Here is a 25,503-nt window from a genome sequence, read left to right as displayed (position 1 = left end):
ATACCTAAAAATTAACATTTCACATGGTAGGTACACCTTAAAATTAAATTAAATTACAACTAAAGCTTAAAACTAAAACACATAAATAATACAGCACTTATAATATGATTCTTAAAATAAGCTGTTATAAACAATTTTGTCAGGAGAACATTGAATTTCAGAATTGTATATTATACGTAGATAAATATTGCGAAATTAATGTAAAAGCGCCGTTTTAGCACTTCTCTTTGTGCGTTTTGAGCCTTAAACTACCTAATTCCCGCCAAATTACGTAAAATAAAGGTGAATTGCACATAAAAACGTACGGGTATAAACCGTTTGCGAAACTGGGCTATTAAAGGACCCCAAATGAATTATGCATAAATTATCATTTATTTGTAGGAAGGTGGCTTAGTTAATCTGACAAGGAAAAGGCCTAAATACGGGCCTATTAGTGACGAACAGGTGGCTTTACACCTGTCACGCTGCGTATTTTATCTTTGCTGCAACGTTTTTTTTTTTCATAAGGTATTATAAAGAAATGTTTGTGCACATTCAAACATTTGTGAATATTTGTGGGAATATTTCGAGATTCGTCTGCTAGTTTGCCTACTATATCATATTACTAGGAAACATTCAAATATTGTAAAAAAATATTTGATATACCCTATGAGCAATGATGATTTAACAGCATTTTAAAACTTATGTCGGTAATTTAACTTGCCACTATCAATTACTCCAAGAAGATAGTATGCGCAATTGTGCCTAAATATCGGACTCACCGGACGGAAAACTTCTCAATAAAAAAAAAAAAAAAAACTCACCAAAACAAATAAACATGGTAAACACCCCATTTTAATAGTGTTTAGGTATAAGTAAAACCGGTCGTAAACATAGATATTTCTCGCTGTAAGTAAAAATACGGTAGACTGATTCTCAGCAACTTGCGTTTTTAATTCACAATGTTTGTGACGTCTCCACCGCTACGTTATCGCGACGCGTAAGCTACTAAGCGGAAGAATGAAGAAGATGGCGGCGTTAAGAGTCTTAAGACCACTTTACGCTTCCACCAAAGTGCACTAGCGCATAAAGCCGCATTTTCACTCAAGAAATGCTTCTTATTGTCGTATTCGCGGAACTAATAATAAATAATATTAGTTTTACTCCTAGAGCAGAAACTGAAATCCGAGCTTATTTCAATTTTCTTTAGAAATATATGGAATGAAATATCATGCTACTGAAGTCATAAAAAGTAATTGTGATGAAGTATAAATATTATTATAGCGCAGGAAAATAAATCGAATGTCGGCTGTTTAAAATTACCTTCTGCAAGTGTAGGGACTCTTTGTTCATTATTATGACTCTTTCAGAAAATCCCACATCTGTGTTTGGCAAAAAAAACTGGTATCTTTCTACCAAATTCTTCTGTCCCTTTGCTCGTATGTACGAGTATTACAGCACCCAATTCAGCTTTCTAGATGAAAGATACCTGATACAAAACCTCATTACATTAATAATAATAAACGACTTGTCCTGATTAAGTTAACAGAACAAAAGTAGTTAATTTCCTCTGTATTTCCTTGACAACGATTGGTCTGAGAAATAACTCTCTCCGGTATCTCATACGAGTTAGTTTGGGATTGGGAAACGAAATCAATCACATTTTGACGGCGGCCGGCCGCGGGTGCCCTTCTACGTATCCCAAATAACATCGTTAAATTGCTTCCTTCATATTTGGAGGGTGTTAGGTTTTGTTTCTTGACAGCTCAAACGTTGTTGTCATGGTCGTGATATCACGAAATTGGCCATTAGTTTAGATCCAACAAATTCAACTACTTGTAACCCTGAAAATGAAAGTTTGTTTTTTCATATTGCGAAAGTACGAGTCGGGACTTACAATCGATCGATAATATAATTTTCATAGATATTTCTAAATACCGTAAAATGGGGTGAGTAGGGACGAAATCGAAGTTCAAACCTGGATAAAAGTTTAATTTTATATGTGGCACATTGATTTATATACAAAAAAGTGTGTAATGTATGAATTTTAGTTTGTCAATGATAATTTGTTGTTTCAGTTCATAACTTTAGAGATAAATACGAAATAGTAGGAAATCCCAGCTCACCCCGTAGTTGGGGTGACGAGGGATTTCCTACTAAGGTGAGTTTTGAAAATTATTGGATCCACACTTTGGGATTATGAACATTATAATAGCGTGATTTGTTATTAGAATATATAATTTACGTAGCAGTAGCCTGTAAAAACCAACTCAACCCTCTACTGTCATCCCTTCTCACCCCATTCATAACCCAACTGCCCTCGTAATCCCTACTCACCCCATTTTACGGTATAGGAACAATTATTAAACACCTGAATCAGTTTACGCTTACAATACGCTTTTTATATCAGATAAAAAAAAGCGTATAAGGGTGTGTTTACATCAAAGCTGTGCGAGGATGCATATGTTTGACATGAACCAATAGAAACGCTTCATTTATCTATAGCCTCGCTCAGCACAGCTCTAGTGGAAAATGCTCAGCGGAGGGAGGTTTTTGTACATACAAAAAAAGTGAAGGAAGCGAGGAATGTGTTACAAGGAATGTGTTGCGAGGTATGCACAACTTAGCCTATATACGGCCCGATTCGGATTTTGAAATAGACATCTATTAGATATATTTTAGACATCAACAAGATACGATAACGATATGTTTAAGATCTAACCTGTCAAATTTGACATTTGCGCGATTCTGCAGATACTCTTGAACGATTTCCACAGGATATGACTTAGAGATCCAATTCACATCTAATAGATATCTTACTCTATCTGACGTAAAAGTGACATTGGTTGCCCAAATTGCGCTGCCAAAGAGAACTAGTTGATATCTAAACTATAACGTATCTAGAATGGATCTAGTACGTGTCGTCTCTTGTGAATATCTTGAAGTTCGAATACGGCAGTTAGAGCAAACACTCCAAAATTATATATATTCTATAATGCCTTTATTTCTTCGAACTATTTGCAAAACCTATCGCGACCTAAGTATTCTAATAACTAAACAAAAAAACGTGAAATAATATTTTTCTAATACAATCAGATATAAAACGTCGTAGGCAGAAGAACAAGCAATTAAAAGTTTTCACCGTCACAATATCATCGAAACTGAGGGCTAACCTTTACCTTTGTTCCTCGACCGCGGGCCGACTTTGATCGCAATATTTTACCGGCCGGGGGTCCGCTTTTTGTTCCGGTTCACTTCGGCCCTCCACGCCTCAGGGAATTTAATAATTCCTCCAATCCTGCAAGTGATATTTCAAGATTTCGATCAGGACAATTCCGCTTCCTGGCAAAGTTCAACTGCGGTCGAACATTTTGGTTAATTCTTGACTTGATTAGTGGCCTTTAAACTTTAAAGCCGATCTGATGCCGCAAATTCGAACCCTTCGGTTTCCGTTGTTATTTTGAATAAACAGGGTTACTTATTTTAAAAGATTCATCTTTTGTTCCAGGCCGTGAGAGATTTACATTTACATTTACTTAAAAGCACATTAAAAGTCAGTATAAATAAGACTATTTATAGCCTAATCAGCATCCATTTCACAAAATATCCGTTCTACCACAATTACTAGTTAGTGAATATATGAAACAAAGCACCAGTTGTCTGTGATGACAAAGCGATGCCAAAATGTAATAACGTAAAAGCCACCAATCAGTAAAACATGACACCAGTTTCACATTAAATGCGCCACTACACAAATTGAAAAACTAAACAAAATAAGTATCAAATATCCCACCGCATCCGCGCGCCAGGTGCTTGCAAATCAATAAGTGGGAAATGCAATAGGTATCGCAAACTCTACTTTATAAAATTTCATCTATTCGTATTCGTATCCGAGAGGAAAGAAAATTTCTTCCTTTGTTACACCCTATTTGACGTAGTATTTGCGGATCTTTTGTGAAGTTTTCCTTTGCTAAAAACAAGTTCATGTGAGAAAGCAGCTATTTGTTCGAGGGCCTAATGAGGTCGTTAGGGGAGTGTTGCAGATCAAGCGAGATTTGTTGTGACTCTGCCACACTAATAAAAGAAAAATCTTTTATTCTTATTGTTGCCCAACAAAAAAAAGCAAACAATAATTTCTCAAAATCGTTGCAATTACAAGACTAAATTTAGGTAACGAATTCTCAAATAGGTAAATAATTTTAACCGAAAATTTAAGCAATACGACGATGCTTGATATTGCCAATTTTATTTTTATTAAATACGTAAAGAATTTTCAAATAGGTAAATAATTTAGCCGAGAATTTTAGCCATGCGACGCTGCTTAATATAACCAATTGAGCAGAAAATTTTACCCGTGTTCCCGTTTCGCAGTTAGTCAGTCATCAGTCACAATTCATTTCGAGCGTATTGCTTAATTACCTAACTACCATCGCTATTGATTTGAAGAATGAATAAATTAACAGCTCGAATTAGATCAACACTCTCCTATCACATCCAATAACTTAAATTAAAAACCGGGCAAGTGCGAGTTGGACTCGCGCACGAAGGGTTCCGTACCATAATTTAAAAAAAACGGAAAAAAATGCAAAAAAAAACGGTCACCCATCCAAGTACTGACCACGCCCGACGTTGCTTAACTTTGGTCAAAAATCACGTTTGTTGTATGGGAGCCCCATTTAAATCTTTATTTTATTCTATTTTTAGTATTTGTTGTTATAGCGGCAACAGAAATACATCATCTGTGAAAATTTCAACTGTTTAGCTATCACGGTTCGTGAGATACAGCCTGGTGACAGACAGACGGACGGACGGACAGCGAAGTCTTAGTAATAGGGTCCCGTTTTACCTTTTGGGTACGGAACCCTAAAAAGGAACCTTGTCCATTTAAAATAAAGTTCATTTTGCAAATAGTTGTGCCAGAATAATCGTGACGTTAAAGAAATAGGCTACCGAATTGCTCACAACGCGGCACACAAATTAACGAGGCGTGACGAATATTACGTCGGTATGATCATTTGATTAATTACCATAGCGGGGTGTAATTAAATCACAGGAGTATATTAAATCGTGGTCCTTTAGGATTAAACAATAGGTAAACAGTAGAACGAAATAATAAATTCAATTATATGTTTGTTGTTGCTGTTTCACCAAATTTACGTTAAAAGAAAACATTACCAAAATACGTAGTGCGAACAATAAATTAAAGATCAACAATGGATAAAACACTACTTTATTTACCTTATTTGGAGAGGGAAGTATGAGGAAAGATATGACTACCTTTACTAGAGTACCGTGGTAACTGTGGTACAATTTTTGTGCAGGTCGATACGAAAAAATAAGTAAAACACAAGAAAACTGTGACTATAAAAATAAGCTCAATAGAGCAGTAACACTGTAAAAATAGAGAATAGGGAATATTACGTGAAACTCTGCATAGGTAGCGCCACTACCACTATCTGTCACAATCTGGGAAGAAAATCGAAATTTCGTTATCTAACTTCTCTATCACTCTTGCGGATTCGAGCGATAAAGAGGCAGATAACTAAATTTAGATTTTCGTGTTTACCTGTAGGCCCCTGTTAACAAACCGCCTTGATGCATCAATGTCATATTTTATTGTCTGTGAAAACTTGTCAAAAAACAGTTTAAGGCACAGTATGTATAAGTTAGTCTATCAATTTACTAGAGTCGGTAGTGCTGCACTCTGGCGGCAGAACATTGCAGTAATATCCCCTATTGAAAAATATGGCGGAAATAAAGTTATTTATAAACTAAACTTTAAAGAGGAAAAGTATTTCGGTAAAAACCCAGAGCTCATTCTTGAAAATTTATACAAAATATAAATTTATTAAAATATATCTAATTTCGTTTTATTCATAGATATATTTAGTTCATAAGTTATTTATTTGTCTTTTTATTGTCTTATTCGTACGTAATATTTTTTTTTCATTAAAATATATTAAAATTTTATAAGTTTTTAAGATTTAAAAATCTAAAAAAAATATTATTTGAGATCAGTTACATTTTGAATGTGAATCAATATGTATGTTGTTTCTGAAAACTATTTATTTACAATAAGCGTTCAATAATAAATTTATTGGCCTATTTAAAACCGTCGGATCCAAATAATTTACTAAAAACATTATAGTCCCAAACGGAAAAAAACAAAAGTTCATTTAATAGTGTTAAGTGCTGTTAATGGCTCTATAAATAAAGCTTAAAGAAAGTCAGAATAGTGAAGTAAATCGTTTGCCAAAATGGACTGAGTCTAGGGAAATAGTGTGCTTATAAATCCGATGAAAAGACGTTCTCAGAATTGTCTAGAAGTTTTATGTAAAACAAGCTGTCTCGCGAATTCGTCCGTATGCGTTTTGGTGGTAGGTACCCTGGCAGGTGGTGGAAATTATGTAACTGGTAATAAGAAAAAGACGACCTCACTTCGCAAACAAATTCGCATAGGAACATGGAATGTCAGGGGCCTTCTAAAACCGGGTAAACTGGATGTAGTTGAGAGAGAGATGAAGAGATGCAATATTACCATCTTGGGACTTAGCGAAGTTCATCGCCGTGGTAATGGCCACATTGCAACGACTAATGACAACATTATGTACTTTTCAGGTGCAGATGACCATAGCCGCAATGGAGTTGCCTTACTGATCGCAAAATCGCTCCAAACCGCTGTCAAAGGATACCAAACACCTAAGGATAGAATCATCGCTATCAAATTAGATGCATATCCTGTCTCCATTAACATTGTTCAAGTTTATGCCCCTACACTCCCTACAGCCTAATCTGATAAGGAGGACTCAGATAGATTTTATGCCGAACTTGCTGCTGTACTAAACGCACTACCATCCAAAGAAGTAACTACTGTACTAGGTGACTGGAACGCCAGGATTGGTACCACCATTGATGATCCTTTAAAAGGCACTATCTTTGGCAACTATGGCCTAGGAAACCGCAATGAGAGAGGCGAAAAATTTCTAGACTTCTGTATAGAAAATCAGCTGACCATAATGAATTCATGGTTTCAAAACCATCCCAGGAGGCTTTATACTTGGACCTTACCTTCGGGTCATAGAAACCAGATAGACTACATCGCAGTCAAATCCAGATGGAGATCATCTGTCACCAATGCCAAGACTCTTCCAGGGGCGGACTGTGGCAGCGACCACCAACATCTGGTTGCTGATTTTAGGCTCCGCTTAAAGAAAATTCGCCGCACACACCCCCAGACGGTTTCACTGAGTGATGCGGCTTTGATTCATTTCGAGAGTGCAATCGATTCCAAACTCAAAACAATAGAGTGGGATCCATTCGACTCAAGCGAAGCAGACTGGGTCGTAATGAAACAGTCTAATTAAGCTGCTGCTAAAGAGAGTAATGATCTAAATAGAATCATCTGTAGAAAAGAGGAGTGGATAAGTGCAGGAACGTGGGCCCTGATCGATGAGAGGAGACTGCTTAAGAGTGAAGGCCTTGACACTGACAGTAAGCGTTCCATATACAATCAGTTGCATAAAAAGGTACAGAAATCCACCAGAAAGGATAAAAACATGTTCATTAACAGAATATGTGATGAGATTGAAGCTCATGCTCATCAATGCCATACTAAGGACCTCTTCAGAAAGGTTAAACAACTTACGGGAACCTTTAAACCTAAGTCATGCATTGTAGACGACGTAAATGGTAACGCCTTGACAGACATGGAGGACGTGCCAGAAAGGTGGAGATGTTACTGTTGCGACCTATATCGCGATGAGAAAGGCTCCAATACAAAGAGAAGATGGGATGAACATACTGAAGAACCTGCCATACTCCTTTCGGAGGTACAGAATGCTATAAAAAAGCTGAAGCACAAAGCGGTGGGTCCAGACGGTGTATCAGCGGCGATGATCCAACACCTGGGTACACAGGGTACCAACATCATACACAGATTGTGCAACAAAGTCTGGAAAACTCGTCAATGGCCACAGGACTGGAAACAATCTGCCGTCATCCCTCTTCACAAGAAGGGGTCTACAAGAAAGTGTGAAAACTACCGCACACTATCGTTGATGTCTCACACTAGTAAAATCCTTTTGCACATAATTAATGCTAGACTATCCGCATTTACAAATCAGCAGATCCCTTGTGAACAAGCTGGTTTTGTTGCTGGTAAGGGGACCAGAGATCAAGTTATGAATGTTCGTGTGCTCATTGAGAAATGCCGAGAGTTCAATAAACCTGTGATCCTGTGCTTCATAGACTATGCTAAAGCATTTGATTGCGTGCAGTGGAGTGCAATGCTGGATGTGCTCTTAGAGATGGGAGTGCCTGAACACCTTGTATTTCTGATACAAAATCTTTATCTAGATAGTACAAGCTTTGTTAAGTTAGATGACAAGATGTCGAAACCGTTTCATACAGAACGAGGAGTTCGTCAGGGGTGCATTTTGTCTCCAAAACTATTTAACTTATATGGCGAGTACATCATGAGGAAAGCACTGGAGGACGTAGAAGTCGGCATCACAATAGGCGGCCGTAAGATCACCAACCTGAGATATGCAGATGACACCACTATTTTAGCATCTAACGAGGAAGAGATGGCTTTTCTGTTAAAGAAAGTGGAAGCAGAGAGCCTCAAACTTGGATTGAAAATTAACCACAGTAAAACCAAGATCATGGTTGTGGACAGAGCACAAGTCCTTCCTCAATCCAATGCTCTAGATGGCTATGAGAAAGTGGACCACTTTGTATACCTAGGGTCCTTAATAACAAATGGTGATGGCTGCACGCAAGAGATTCGCCGACGGGCTGGAATGGCTAAAAGTGCCATGACTAACCTCAAAAAGTTGTGGAAGAATCGAGGTATATGCCTTGGTACCAAGGTACGTTTAGTGCGGGCACTGCTATTCTCCATCTTTATGTACGGTACAGAAACCTGGTGCATCAAAAGCTTGGACAAGAGCAAAATCGATGCTTTAGAGATGTGGTGTTGGAGAAAGATGTTAAGAATACCATGGACCGCAATGAGAACAAATGAGTCTATTCTGAGAGATCTAAAAATCACCAAACGACTCTCAACAATCTGCCAGGAGAGGGCTCTCAGATTCTTTGGGCACATAATGCGGTCACCACATTACAGCCTCGAACGTGACATCATACTGGGGCAAGTTGAAGGCAAGCGCGCTAGAGGAAGAGCCCCTGCAAGATGGTCGGATTCCATAAAACAAGCATGTGGTTCCATGCAGAGGGCAGCCCACATAGCCCTTGTTCGCGATAAATGGAGGGATATAGTTGTTGGTGACGATCCTCAGTCATGAGGGAACGACGAAGAAGAAGACCTATCAAAGTTAGTTTCTGATTAACTAACAAAATATGGATCTATACTATCTATAGTCAGAAATATTTTCTTAATCATTTTTTCTCCCTCATTCATGACACAATGACAATCTACTTACTTATTAACAAACCCAAAGGTGACAATTTATTGCAAATAAGACTTGGAAAAAATACGTTCTTCTCATTATTTTATAATTTCTGTGATTTGTGTGAATTTGTGTGTGTGGTGTGTGTGTTTACTCATTTTAATGATGTGTATGTACTTACCTTTTAAATAAAATCAACCTAGTAATCAAAATTTTAGATGTTTAATAATGTACCTAAATGCTATTACTCTCTTGCGGAATTATTCTGGTATCCGCTTTATTAGGGTATGTCTACTTAGTCCGGTTTTAAGTTAATAACACTAAGTAGCATGCTCTCTCCTGGTTTATGTTTTTAATGAAGCCTTTTACCCATTAATCCGTTGTTATTACAAAGTCTAGAGTAGCGCCTGGTATTAAACTAAGAAAAGCTAGCAGTTATACATACAAATTGTGAGCTTACGAGGTTAAAATGTAATTAAAAATATTTTGAAAAATGTCGATACTATGATAGATGATTCAAATAAACCTAAAAACTTTTTTTTAATATTGAAGAAGTGGAAGTGCTCTTAGAATTTAGTACCTATCGAGTTGAAGCAATAATGTTATAGTAGCACTTTCTTAAGCTAATAGCATAATTATCATTATACTGTATTCCACAGCATACACATAATAACGATGCGCACAGTTATAGTCGTATTCAAATTCTTTAAATAAATGCAGAAAGATACTGTGGCGTGGAATAGGGTACAGTTAGCGGATTCTACAATAGTTAAAAATTAAACTGACCATGAACTCAGAAGCTGAAGCTATGAGAATAAAAGCGGGATAATTGCTGAAATGGGAAAGAGAGAGTTAAACGATTTGATAAATGGCAGACTGTGTATTAAATAAAAAATATAAACATTATACATAGTAGTTCAAATATTTAACCTATCAAACCTTAAGAAGCTTGGGTAAACTTTTATTAGAATAATCTTCTGTGTTTATAGTGCGGCATAAAATAATAGAATTTAAGGTGGTTCGCCTAGGTTACTCAAAACTTAACTCTCGCTAGATGGCACCAATTTTGCAAAATTTCAGGTTTTATTTTTTTGTGAAATGGTCATGGTATTCGTATACTTAAAAGTATGTTTCGCGCACTCTTTAAATAAATATTGAACTATTAAAATAAACATTGAATACTTCATTGTGCAAAAACCACCTTTTTAATTCGACGGAGTGTTGCTGTCACGCTTTTTCCTACTATTACTCACACATGCAAACAGTGTTTCCGTGATCCTTGTAGTAGACAATTTCACACAACGTAAGTATGTTGCAATAGCGTAACGGTATGTTCGTGGAAATACGTGCAAGAGGATTGGGGTTCAAGACTGGTGCGAGTAGGTAATTTCTTTTTGTTTATTTTAGTCTTTTTGTGTTATCTTACCTTTAAACGAGCAATTATTATATATATATTTTTATTTATATATTTGGATGATATCAGAAACGGCTCTAACGATTTCAATGAAATTTGCTATAAGGGGTTGGATCTCTTAGCTAGGTCTGATCTGTGAGAAAACGCGCATTTTTGAGTTTTTATGTTTTCTAAGCTTTGGTCGGTCTCCCAGATATTCAATCTCTTCTTCCTCGCGTGGGGTCCGCTTGGCATCTAATCCCAGAATTGGCATGGGCACTAGTTTTTACGAAAGCGACTGCCCTGACCTTCCAACCCAGAGAGTTAACTTATTGGGATTAGTGCAGTTTCCTCACATTGTTTTCTTTCACCGAAAAATAGGTATCGGTATATAAATAGGTTTCGGTAAATAGGTATCAAATGATATTTCGTACCAAATATCATTGGTACGAGCTGGGGTTAGAACCCGCGACCTCCGGATTGCAAGTCGCACGCGCTTTCCGCTAGGCCACCACCGCTCCCCCAGATATTCAGTATTAGTTGGTATTAGGGTATGTGCGGAAAGAGAAGAGTCGTAGAATGTATGGGCTCCCCTACATTTCAAGACTCTTCTCTTTCCGCACAGACTCTATCAATAAATTACTTTATCAACGTTTTCAAAAAAAATATTCAATACCATCAGGTATTGAATATTTTCCAGCTTTATTTCACAGCTTTTAGGGTTCCGTACCCAAAGGGTAAAACGGGACCCTATTACTAAGACTCCGCTGTCCGTCCGTCCGTCCGTCTGTATGTCACCAGGCTGTATCTCACGAACCGTGATAGCTAGACAGTTGAAATTTTCACAGATGATGTATTTCTGTTGCCGCTATAACAACAAATACTAAAAACAGAATAAAATAAAGATTTAAGTGGGGCTCCCATACAACAAACGTGATTTTTGACCGAAGTTAAGCAACGTCGGGCGGGGTCAGTACTTGGATGGGTGACCCTTTTTTATAGATAATGGTACGGAACCCGTCGTTTGCGAGTCCGACTCGCACTTGGCCGGTTTTACCTAAAATAAAATGAAAACATTTATTTAAGTATTTTTTTTATTTTGAATTCAAGTACAAGTACATTTTTTTCATATTTGTTATCCGTATCCCTGTACCTGAAAGAAATATAATATCATGAATCATGATAGGAAAAATCTCTGATGTAATAGGAAGAAAGATGATGCAACAATATGGATTCTAATAATGTTATAATCGAGTTATAATTTACTTACCTGGTAGTAACTGTAATTGTGTTCTTCATTCATGGACAAAAAATCCATTATTTTCAACCACAGGAAATATTATACATTTCTTTTTTATTGCAGTGAGGATGTCCTGATTGTAAAAATCAAAGAGATTAGGTAGAGTACAATTTCTAATTATCTTTGTAAAAAATAAACAAATACGCGTAGTCATTCGCTTTTTGAAAATAAGAAAAATTAAATAAACATATAAAAAAAAACAATACGAAATTTAGGTGTAAAAAAATTACAAAAAGTTATATCCCAGCATACAATGCTGGGGATCGAACCGGGAACTTTCCGATTGAAAGCAAAAAAGCGACTGTTTGCAAAACACGCCATGATAGTTCTTAGCTAAGCTGACGAATTTCGGGTACTTATTCTCGCTTCAGTCAATTAAGTACCTGTCAACAAAATTGCACTAAACATGACGGCACTCCAAATTCGCGCCGTGGTCAGCCCGGCAACGTCGGAAATAGTATGGCAACGTCGCAAATGTATCTGTACACGACATTTGTGACACACACATACGTAAAATTGATGAAAATTTAACTATGATTATTGCATGATTTCTGTATGAAACATTGTTTTCCTATTAATTTCGCGCAAACGAATATTCGAAAGTAGATAAATGCGGAAATATTTATGTACTAATAGTGTGTAGTGACTTAATGCAATGCGATTGAATTTTGTATGAAAATCGAACCACCTTAACTAAATAATTTCCATACTAAATTGTTGCCATGTTTAAGCACTTTACGTCAAAAATGTGACAGTTAGGCCTGAGTTACACTTGTAAGTTTTACTTACGTAAGTAGGGACAAAGCTATTTGTTAGAATGAGATAACGATATTCATCTCTCATTCTGTAGTATAGCCGTGTCCCTACTTACGTAAGTAAAACTTACAAGTGTAACTCAGGCCTTACGTAGGAAGTTGCGCCCTCAATAATTTTCTACAATTTCTTGTCGGACTATATTCAAGTTGTGATATGAGCAACCGGGAGCCTTGTTTCTTTTGTTAAGTCGCGCGAAACGTGCTGGCACTCGCTTCTTGACGTTTTTTAGGGTTCCGTACCCAAAGGGTAATAACGGGACCCTATTACTAAGACTCCGCTGTCCGTCCGTCTGTCTGTCTGTCTGTCTATCTGTCACCAGGGGCCCCTTTCTCAAAAGCTTGTAACTTGTAATACAAGCGGATGTCACTTTATGACAGCTTTTGTTAGAAAGGGACTTCCACTTGTATTACAAGTTACAAACTTTTGAGAAACGGGCCCCAGGCTGTATCTCATGAACCGTGATAGTTGATATTTTCACAGATGATGTATTTCTGCTGCCACTATAACAACAAATACTAAAAACAGAATAAAATAAATATTTAGGCAAGTGGGGCTCCCATACAACAAACGTGATTTTTTGATGATGGTACGGAATTCTCCGTGCGCGAGTGCATGCATCTCGCACTTGGCCGGTTTCTAAAATACTGCCGTGCAGAACACTCTCAGCGTTATAATCTGCGACGTAATTGGGTTACTCGAAACTAGGCAGCAATTGCGTCGGATTTACAGCGTTGCTTTTAATCAGCTTTGGTTTTTTACTTTTTAAAGTCGAAATTGGAAACCATAAAAAGCATTTTGTTCAACAGCCGAAAGAGGATATCGTAATACTGGATTTACAAATATTTTCTATAATTTGCAGCATTTCAGCGCTTTTCTCTTGCTCAAATACAAGAGTATACCTACTGTCCTAATTAGACGTAATAAATTTGATACACTTTACCGTTTGATACTAGATTCTTGTTGAATCAGTTAACATTTATCATTTTGTTTACTTAAATTAAAGGAAATTAGTAGCAGTTGACTTTCAATTGTCAAAGCCTCCAAGTTTAAATTTAATAGACTGGCTCTACGAGCAATCAGCCTTCACAACAAACTATTTAACTCACTTAGAAGTTCCTACCTTTTATAGTAAACCCTTTGGGTTTATTTGAAGTATAGAATTTCCTGACAGACGGGCCCGACGCCCGACTCTCTGCGTGGGTTGTATGTACATTATATTTATTTAAAAATTGAAATCAGGCCCTTGAATCATCTGGTCTTGCGTCGGATTTGGCAGTTTGCCCCGGAACCTCCGAAACACGACACCTTTCGGCCAGATGTCGGCGCACTCGGTGGTCCCCTGCGGCGGTCGCGGCACGCACACCACAAAAGAATCGAAGTGCACGCAGTGGCGCGATTGAAGCTGGAACACCCTCAGCTTAGACGTTGACATTGTCAGTCAATGTGTAAGTCTGGAATAGAAAACAATTGTAGTGTATTAGACGAACCATACCGCATTCTCTTATGCCGGGGTTTGATACATAATTTAGAGGAAACTGTTCCCAACCGCAGCGCTGCCGCTGTCTGGGCCAGAGGCGCGTTCATTTGTCAACAGGCTAATATAGCGGGTTGACTTGTTACGTCATTACCATTCGTACGCATGACTTCATAAAATCTGTTATGTTGCGTATAGTTTGAAATTGACGATGATTGTTGAGTTCGTATTTGACAAGACATTAGAATTTAAAAAGTTCAGTAAACCAAAAGTTCAGTAAACGGTAAAAGTGTACAGTATTTATTTATTTATTATATTAGGGATACTGGTATAGTGTACAAAACAAACAACGCGTTTCGTAATTTGAACTCTCAGAACCCTGTACCCGAGACCCAAACCGATTTGGATTAAATTACATTTTCTATTACGGGAAAGGTGAGTAGTTTTATGTAACATGGCTAATATTTGCAGAATTCGGAAATCCTTTGTAACTTTACTTTCTCTTTCCTTTAATGTTGGTAACTATTGACAATTTGGACACAATTTACTTTGTAGCCTTGACGCGGGTTTTGGCGTAGGTACCTATCACATTACTTACAATATAAATTATATTAGGAAAAATCGTTCATTTGAGAAATATGTTAACCTATAAATATGGCAGTCAAATATCACATATACTGTCGTTATAATGTTATTTAGTTCGGAGGCTAATTCCGCTATCTATAGCAACATTATTTCCCAGAAATAAAATAATTATTCACAACTTGGTGTTGTTTCTATACATCCAATCCATCCAATCAGATACATAACTATAGCAAATAGTGATAAGTTAAAATACTACGGTTAGTTCCTAAAAATTTATAATATTCTGGCATAAAACCAGTAACTAAATACAGGCAAAACATTCAACACCACGTTCCAAGAACTCCAAAATTCGTTCTAAAATCCTCTGAAAAAAGTTACCAATGAAATTGAATGAACTATTCGTTTGAACTAAAAGCGAAAACTCTATTCGTACCCAACAAGATTTGCATGGGATAGTGATGATCGGCCGGGAGGCAGAAAAAAAAACAATATATATTTAGCTACTCTCGCCTTTTACACCCTTATTTTATTTATTAGGATGAATACCCTAAAGGGGCCCACTGATTAACAGTCCGACGGACGGTATCGGCCTGTCAGTTAGAATAAAATTTTGACAGTTCCGAACAACTGACAGGCCGATACCGTGCGGCGGACTGTTAATCAGTGGGCCCCTTAAGAATGTGAATTTCGTTTTACGTAAATATTAGTGTATTGTATTAATTTTGAAGCCTCATTGTATTCGTAGGTATACTTATGGCGTTTCACTTGACCATAAAATAATTATTATATTTTTGTTGTTGTTGTTGTTGCTCTTGTTGTTTTTGTCGTTGTTGCTGTTGCTGTTGTTGTTGTTATTGTTGTTGAATTGTTCTTGTTAGTCTTATCTTCGTGGATATAAGTGAGTTGCTTTAATTTTAGAGCATTAATTTATCTTTATATAGTCTTGTTCTTCTAATACGGTGACACGTGACTGACTCTTCTTACTATATATTATTGGTTACAGATCTAAATAATAACAGTAACTTAACATGATATAAGCACATACTTGATTACGTTACCTACTTCACATTCTGAACTAGAAACTAAGAATTTCTAGTCGAATGTAGCATACCTACGAGAACTAAAGATGTTTATATTTCCATACAGAATGAGTACCGGATTCAAAATTGCATCTATGTTTGAGATATTTGAATAATATCAGGATTTAGAAGAAATATTAGATCATTATTTTGCTTTGTTGTAGGTAAGTACCTACCTACTATACATGAGTTGCATTTATTTCAATAACAGGTATCGTTTTGCAAAAGATAATGCCATAAAATATCCCACCTATTTGTTATTTTAAAACACATTAATTGAATTCCCTTATTATAGTCATTACCGAACCTCATTTTGCAATTAAATGGGATCCTCAAGCAAAATTCACGCTCATAAATCGCTGTTAATGAGAAAATTATACAATGTGCTTTTATTTTTCACTGCTTTACCACGCGCTTCAGGAAGAGAGGAATCAGTCATGATATTGTTGACACAAGTATGAAACAGATTTGTCACTATGCTTTATCCAGTTATTTTTGTTAGGCAATTCGGCCATTGAATTTACATGCTCCCGCCGTGCCTGTCATGGCACCTCATGCATATGTATGGCCTTATGCAAACTGCAACTTTGCCTTTCATTGAATATAAATTTTGTTAAAAATGCACTGAGCTTTGTGACTGCGATTTGCGTAAATGTATTGGTGATGTTGACAATACAAAAACAAAACTATCGACAATATTATTATTACTACCTACTTACACAATAAATAGTTAGTGGATTAACTTTTATTGTGTCACTATTCCGTCCCATTTTTCAGCGAAAATAGTGGCACAGTTTGTTATAAGCAATGTATTACGTTCTACGAACATGCTTAGTAATTAGATGGCCTACTATAGAAATCGCTTCTGACCAGAAAAATGCATGCTGGATAAATTAAAAAATAAATCAGGATTTCACGCGTTGCTTGGTCCGTGAGTTAGTTAAGAGTAACCATGGAAAAGAGTGACTTAAAAGTTGATGCGTTCATATCTAATTAGGTACACCATCGCATCATATGAACAACTTCTAAAGAGACAAAGAGTTGCAGGCAAATGCTAGATTTGTTTATTTCTAAGTATATTAATTAATATAAGTACATCAAGATTCCCCTATAACACAAGACTCGGGATCGTGAGAGCCGGCCGTGAATCAAAGAGATTTACTATCAAAGTTGTACTGAAGTTGCCCGCGTTAGGCGTAAATGAGTTTAACACGATGATAGTTAACCTAATACAGTTTATGAAATTGAATTACATGTATATTGGATTCAATTTGTGATTAATTTTACGTAATTCACTTAGGAAAATGCACTTATTATATGTAATAGGTTTTCTTTTGACGTGATATTTTTTTAATATTTAAATCGGGAACGGATACACAATATTATGTTCTTATCAATTTATTAATGTTATTACATATTTTGCAACTTCATATTTATAAGTATATATGTAAGTGCCTAATAGAATTGGGTGCCTAGTATTTGTATAGAATAAATTTGTAGGTATAGGTGCTTGCCTTTAATTAATTTTTGACGAACCCTAATGTCACCTGGGGCATAGTCTCTAGGGCATTGGCCGCATTTCCCCGCTGCTGTATAGTTAAGCTGAGCCTTTGGGCAAAATATAAATGTATATATTGTAATAATAAAAATGCTAAAAATGTTCTCGAGAATGGTCGTGCCACGCTCTATTGGGATCGATATATCATCACTGACAGGACTATTGTAGCCAATAAGCCTGATATTGTAATTATAGATCGATCGCAACGTCGGGCCATGCTCGTTGACATCACCATCCCCCATGATGAGAATCTCGTGAAGGCCGAGAAGGACAAGTCCAGTAAGTACCTAGACTTGGCTCACGAGATAACCGCCATGTGGGATGTTGATTCGACGATCATTGTCTCGATAGTTGTTTCAGTGAACGGTCTAATAGCGAAGAGTCTCGACCAACATCTTGAGAGACTCTCGCTAGGTGGTTGGATCAAGGGTCAGAATCAGAAGGCGGTGATCTTGGACACGGCGCGGATAGTCCGCCGGTTCCTCTCTCTGCAGCCCTGACCACCGGTAGCTTGGGCCTTGCCCCGCTGCTGGCGGCACCCTAGGTTAGGTTTTTTATAATGTGTTTATATGTATTTTTATTGTTTTGTAAATGTTTTTATATTCATATTATAAAAACCCTAGCCTAAGAAGGGTGATGAATAAAGAAAATGCTAATAAAAATAAAAATATATTTTAAATATTACTTAATTGCAACCAATTTTACACAAAGGTTAGAACAAAATAACATCACATGACATAATTATTAACCTTAGTTAATAACAACTAGTCTTTTAAGTTTTAAAACAAATTAAAATAGCAAGAACTAAAGAGTGTCTGTGCCTAATTTAATCATAAAGTTGTCTAAGCAACAGCAGCTTCTGAAAATATAAGAGCAACTTTCAGATAGCGGGATGCTGCTCATCTTAATTTAGTGTCTTGCTGCTAGCGAAAGTTCTTCAAACTTAGTAATTTGTACTACTTGGTTAGAGAAAAGTGGCATGTAGGTAGCTTTTTTAATGGATACTAATTTTGCTTGGCATAAAATTTAAACTAGGTTATTCAATATTCTGTCAGGTACTTACATAATAATATTTTATCTATGTTATTATGTTATGTTGATAACTTAAAATCAATACAGAATGATTAAAAAAATGTTACAATTTATACCTAGCAAAACAAAATCTTAAATTATATTTATAAAAAAAATATCTAATCCAAGTTAAACCCTCTCTGCCGCAAACGCCGGCCTTTTTTCCCAAAAAGTCAGCGAACTTCTACTCCTCACGGTGCCGCTGTCTCGAATGCTACCGGCATTGATTATTTAAAATAAAATAGTTAATTGTAAAAATAAAATTATTAAATATTAATAGCTTAGGTCCCCAAGGTCCAATCCTGTGGAATTACATTAACATGTATTTTATTGTAATTTTATATGTTATGCGTACTAGCTACATCGAAAGTGATACCAACTAGTATCTAGTTGATCAAATATCCATGTCTATTGTAATAAAATACTAATCATAAACTTGAAGTTTATGCCATGCCATTTTCGCTTCCTTTAAGTAAGTCTTGAGATAGGAATAGGTACATTTGTATGTTCTCCGTATGGCTTTGAAGCAAACGCTGAGTTAAATTGATTAGCATTATTTGCGCTAAATATTAGCTGATTCGCGAACAATGAACATGAATGAATGAATGTAATAGAATTGGCATATATAATCATTTTTTTACTCTACTGTTTCGAAACCGTTAAATCGCAATAGGTACCACTGTTTGATACATTGTACCTCTATATTATTCTGATTGAAGTGTAGTAGGTTTGATAACTATATCTAGTCATAGTTGCTATACAAAGCAAATATGCACACTGTCTAATCACTTTACCACATAAAACATGGTAATAATTCTGGTTACTACCTACGTAAGAAATTAAAATTTCATTCGCATGGCACAATTAAAACCGACAGTTACAGAAACAACCTTAAATGATGTATTATACATCTTCTTCGCCTTGTTGTGTTTAATAACATGCCGAAAACTCCAGGAACAAGAAACTTCGTCCTATTTCATTCCCAAAACATACGCGAATTTGCTGATCCCGTACTTTTGCTCATATTATGCAAGTTAATTTTAGAATTTATTTTAGGAATCATCAATTAGTAGCTGAAAGTTAGTACAAAGCCTGAGTAAAAAGACCAATTCTGCTTTTAAAATTTGATATATTTTTGTTCTTATTTTGATACGATATTGAGCCATGTCATCAGACGCCTCACGCACACCAATAAGTGCGACAGTGCGAGCGAGATGCCTTATTACGTCTCATAAGATCTATTCCTCCTCCTGATTGCATTTTGCGAGGATTAATCAGCGGTAGCCGATCACACTGATTGGTGCAGCAGCAGCGTAAGCTGGTCTTATCAAAATAAACTGAAAACCGTATCACCCTATTAACACAGAATAGGCCCCCAACCTCCATGCATACAACAATTAGAACCACAGTTTCGCAGACTAGCTGAGGAGTTGTGCAAACATGGTTCCATCAAAGGGAATCAGTTCATTTGATTTTAGTGTTCAATGCGCACTCGAGAATGTATTTTATTGGACGTTTAGTTAATTGCAAGCGTAGATGAACTTATGCAGTATCCACTCTAAAATAAGTTTTTGACAATTTTTTAACACGGGGCAAATGAAAGAGACTGGCATTGTGATTATCTCGCTGTCTTGTAGACAATTACGACCATATTATGTGTACTGCACTCACGATGTTGCATTTTTAATAACAACCGAAGGTTGGAGTTAGGCAACATCAGCATTACTGCTGCATAATTGACAGATGAGGAAAAGGTGGAGGGACTGTGTGAGAGATGATATGAAATGAACGCAAGTGAATGATGAGATGACGGGCGAGAGGTATGGAAGCAAAAAACATGCTGCGCCGACCCCAAATGTATGGAATAAGGGCAAACGAATGATGAATTGACAGATTACTGCCGCCTGAATTGTGAAATTTAAATTGCAGAAATATTAAATTGAATATTAAATGTCATGATTAAATTTCCGTTTTGTTGATTCCTGTAGCAATTAAGTATGCAGTATTGCTGTGCACCATTACTACTGCATCGTTGCTTCCGATGCATCGTTGCAGGAAGTATGAAAATAAATGTTGATGTCTGGATTTTAGACATTTTCTTCAGCACCAATTACTGCAGCGGTGACGCTAGTGCAGTCTGAATTCGAACGTTACCTTTAGTATCCGATGTTGTATGAGTGCACCTGTATTACTTGCAAATAAAAGGTAGGTACTTTCATTTTCGACAAAGTTTCTAGGTAACAAAGTTTCTAGGTAGGTACTCTAGGTACTAAACGGGAAGAGTGCGAACTGCATAAACGTAAAAATGTTCTTTTAGTAAGTAGCTTACGTGCTAGGTTGAAACAGTTACCCCGGGCATTGTTATAAGACGTGTTCTGGCGCGAGGTGTAGAAAGTATTTCTTAAAATTTGCACGTATGCCCTTCGGGGAGCAATGCACAGATACAATCCAAATACTACTGTTATTAAACCAAGTTAATTCTCTTTGCATTTATAGTGGAATTCTCGTAGGATTTCATACAAATATAATTATAATAAAATAACTACCTACTTCGTGAAATAAATAGGAAAGTAATCTTTGTATTTCATTATGTTATCAATTATATGTAGCTACATGTTTGACTAAGCAATATATAATTATAATATGTAACAAAATTGCTGTGCCCTGATAATAATATATTAGTTTTGATATATTACGCGTAATATGAATGTAATTAAAAGTTTTGAGTTTGAAGAAAATTAAAGCAATAAGTAGATTTATTTGGTCTGCCATTTTCATTGTAAATCAAAATGCATCATCTTAGAAGTCAGTATAGATTCATCAATCTGCGAGATATTATTTAATTCGAGGTTTTATACGACAGTAAACGAGATAGAGAAAGATGAGTTCCGAGTTCCGAACTACGTAGTAGATTTGGCCAAAGGCGCCTGCACCGCACCGGTGATCGACAATCTAGTAGTGTTTAAATTAGAATTAGATTTGAATTAGAGTTATTTAGCCAAGCACAATCGTACCTTTTATCCTTTTTTTGTAATCATTAATTGGCTATAGGTACACTGTTACACGCAGCACAATTAACTGGCACGACCTTTCTTGGGCAAAAATACCCTAATTGTCATCGTTTAGGCATCAAAATTATAACATTTACATGCTAAACTCTTTGACATGCTAAATTCCGCCTCTTTACGTCTTAAAACACGCCAGGTCTTACATAAGGAGCGTAAATTTAAGGGTTAAACTCCACTTGCATTTTCGGAACTCCACGTTGCAACTCCAAATTAGCAACCATGTTTAGCCGTTTAGCATAAGCGTCGTGTTGAAGGTTTAGCCAATTTCCTCTACATGCCGAAGCAAATTTGTGGATTAGCGCGAGCTAAGCGCAATCTTAGTTTATTTATGACTGTATTCTGTGGTAATTTTGATTGCATGCATAATTAAGATTTAACAGTATATTTATACAGAAGTCTAGGGAACTCGGGGCAATTATGAGCCCCCATTGAAAGTTTCGGAAATACTTTTCTAAAATTGAAGTATAAATTTGCTTGAATTATAAAACAATAACAGACAGAACTTTTATATATCGGGCGCGTGTTTTTTGCTGATATTCAGATATAAATAGCTTTTTTCACCTAAGTATATATTTTATTTCGTGAGGTAATTGGTATCGGCAGTTGCTTCAAACATAGAATAACGTGGAAAAGGGATTTTGCAAATACTGGAAGCCGGAGAACACAATAAGCTAGGGTACCTGACATCTCTATTGTGGGACTCCCGAGGCAATATCGATGCAGTTTTATAATTTACTACAAATGAGATAAAAATATTAATGTAGAAACGGACTGCAAAAATGATGAATTAAACTTTTATGTAAGTAGTCCGCCCCGAACTGAGGACTCGCGGTCCGCCAAAAACTATAATAACTGCCGACTGCATTACTGCCGCAAATGTCAAAAACCCAGGCAGCGACATCGTTTTTGATCACGCGCCAATTTACGTACCTATATACCGTAGGCCATACCGCGAAGCACGTTCGACGTATTGCCTCTCTGTTGCACTCGTAAATTCGTACATAAGTGTGATAGGGAGGCAACACATCGAACGTGGTTCGCGATATGCCTTCAAGTACGAGAGAATTGCACGCGCGACTGACATCATTTAGATATTATTTTGATGTCATATTGTAAATTTTAATTGGCCGCCGGAGCTCGCTTAGCGAATAGAAGCAAGCTATTTGCACTTAAGTATTTTATGACTGTTGGCTGGACATCGACAAATTGGCTTGGTACAAATGGAACAGACGCTAATGACATCAGCGGAGGTTTGCATTGCAACCAGCATAATTAAGTACCCATACAGACTGCACATGCATTTCAAAGGATTCGATCAAATACCTACACATGTTAAGGCAATTAAATGCAGGTCTACAATAAACGGCTAAAGCTAAAAGATAAAGATAGTTTATTTTTCAAGTAGGCATATTACAATGCGCTTATGAACGTCAAATAAAGCTCCGCCAGCTCTAACCCTACACCTCTGACTAGAGAAGATTTAAATCCCTCCAAAATCCCTCCGGTGGTATCCCAATATGGGACCGGCAAGAAACTCGCCGGGACACATCTTTACAAAACATTACATCTTATAATTAACATGAATTAAATAAAAGGCTCATGGGAGCCCGGGGTCCGCTTGGCAACTAATCCCAGGAATTGGCGTCGGCACTAGCTTTTATGAAAGCGACTGCCATCTGACCTTCCAACCTAGAGGGGAAACTAGGCCTTATTGAGATTGGTCCGGTTTCCTTACGTACGATGTTTTCCTTCACCGAAAAGCAACTGGTAAATATCAAATGATATTTCATACATAGTAGTAGTAGTAGTAATCACTTTATTGTACACAACACAGGTTTACATAATACTTACAGAAATAAAGGTACAAAGGCGAACTTATCCCTGTAAGGGATCTCTTCCAGCATACATATTATACATATCACATACACATGATGTGTTTATTATGAATATGAATACATATCATATGTTTCGAAAAACTCATTGGTTTGAACCCGCGACCTCCGGATTGCAAGTCACACGCTCTTACCGATAGGTCACCAGCGCTTCTTACAGGTGTAAATACAGTATTGTAGCAGGTATTTACCAGGCTTTTTGTTGCCTAAGTATATACCTAAGCTTATATTATTGTATATTTCAGAGCGATCCATCGACTCTCAACCCGAGTGGCCTACGGGCCCATGAATAAACCATCAAGGGAATGTGGAACTCATGTCAAGAGCAAACGTGTTTGACGGACGACCTATCGACCCCGTATTATTGGAGCTAAACGCTTTTGGGCTGTGTGTTTTGCCATTGTGACAATTATGTGTACGTGACGTAAAATTGCTTTTACGGTGAACGTTTTTATTATTTTATATCAACTTCACTAATATGTTGGAAAAATTGCAAGCCAATTTTAACAGACTTTTAATAGCCGTATTGCTTTGTAATTTTACGTGTTGATTTCATGATGAAGTTAGAAGATGTAAAGTGAAAGGCATTGGGGACATTAAATACAGTTTGGAATAAATATGTTCCAGGATTAGTTTTTGGAAGAAATTTTAACAGACATATAAGAGTTCCCTTGTCACTTAGTTTTAAAGACAAGTGTAATTTTTTACAGCTTAGGTTACGGAAACTATATAGTTATAGCTACAGTTATTTGACTTATGACATTAGCGTAGGAAAAATTCTCAAATGGTCTCAAAAGAAAACTATTGATAGGTATATACGAAAGGTTCGAGGCACAAGAGAGGCAGACAAACTTTGCTACCGAGCGAAACACAAAACTTTTCCCTTCTATACCACGAGGAAAATACTAGCTATACCTAAATAAACTTTACACGCCTAAACCTCATTCTTCCAAGCATTTTTTTATTTAAAAACTATAATATATAATTACGAAAGTATAGAATTAACTAAATATACATTACACTAGGTACTTTGACTCTTAAGAGGATAAAGTACAGATATTCCTACCGATTTCATTCCATTACAACGAACGATAAACTAAAATAAACCAATAAATAAATCCAATTTGAAAATAGCAGAGGAAACATTCAATTAACGCTACAATTTAAGCTGCGGAGGTATGAAATTGAGGGCGTAATAAAACCCTTCTGATCTGTAGTTAATTCTCTGACCAACACCTCACTTCCGCCCAGTTATTCGGTTTAACCCGACGTAGATTTTAATAATGCTGTTTAGTCAATTTCCCTGTACCGTAAAATGGGGTGAGTAGGTGCAAAACTGACATTCAAACCTCGATAACATTTTATTTTTACATAGGTAATATGCAAACTGGATGGTGTATAATAATTTAATAAGTGTTCCGGACGTTTGTATTTTATTTTTTTTGGGTAGTTCCATTTCTTAACTTTGACGATAAACAGGAAATCCCACATTACCCCGTAGTCCCTCGTATTTGGGGTGAGTTGGGTTTTCATACAAAGGTCATTTTGGAAGATTGTTGGATCGATTATTTTTTTATTATAGCTCCATTTTAAATTGGAATACATTATTTTTGTAGCAGTAGCCTTAAAATCCCTACTCACCCCATTTTACAGTAACAGAAAGAAACGAAAACTCGACTTCAATTCAAGTTATATTTAATTAAAACCGTTTCTTAAGCATCGTTTCTTCCGTATAGCTTCGTTGGTGATTCGATTTCTAGTTGTTCGTAGTTTCAGATTGAAACGGTCGAGTAAATATTTAACAGTCTCGCTCGTAGCAATTAATATTAATGAATGCTTTAAAGTTAAGCGACTATTTAGAACAATACAAGTAAAATG

At 36.5% G+C, this 25,503-nt stretch overlaps 2 long non-coding RNA genes across 2 annotated transcripts in view; both read right to left on the bottom strand.

Annotated features, from left to right (window-relative positions):
• LOC134798743 (uncharacterized) overlaps positions 1 to 17,936 on the bottom strand; it is a 72,131-nt gene extending 54,195 nt beyond the window's left edge. The window contains exon 1 of the long non-coding RNA XR_010145263.1: positions 17,827 to 17,936. This is a non-coding gene — a long non-coding RNA (uncharacterized LOC134798743). The remainder of the gene's footprint in view (positions 1 to 17,826) is intronic.
• The window catches only part of LOC134798747 (uncharacterized), a 399,895-nt gene that overhangs the window by 279,997 nt on the left and 94,395 nt on the right, over positions 1 to 25,503 (bottom strand). The window lies entirely within an intron of this gene.

This window comes from Cydia splendana, chromosome 17 (genome assembly GCF_910591565.1).
Source record: "Cydia splendana chromosome 17, ilCydSple1.2, whole genome shotgun sequence".
Lineage (NCBI taxonomy): Eukaryota > Metazoa > Arthropoda > Insecta > Lepidoptera > Tortricidae > Cydia > Cydia splendana.
This window is presented reverse-complemented; position numbering and strand designations above follow the sequence as displayed.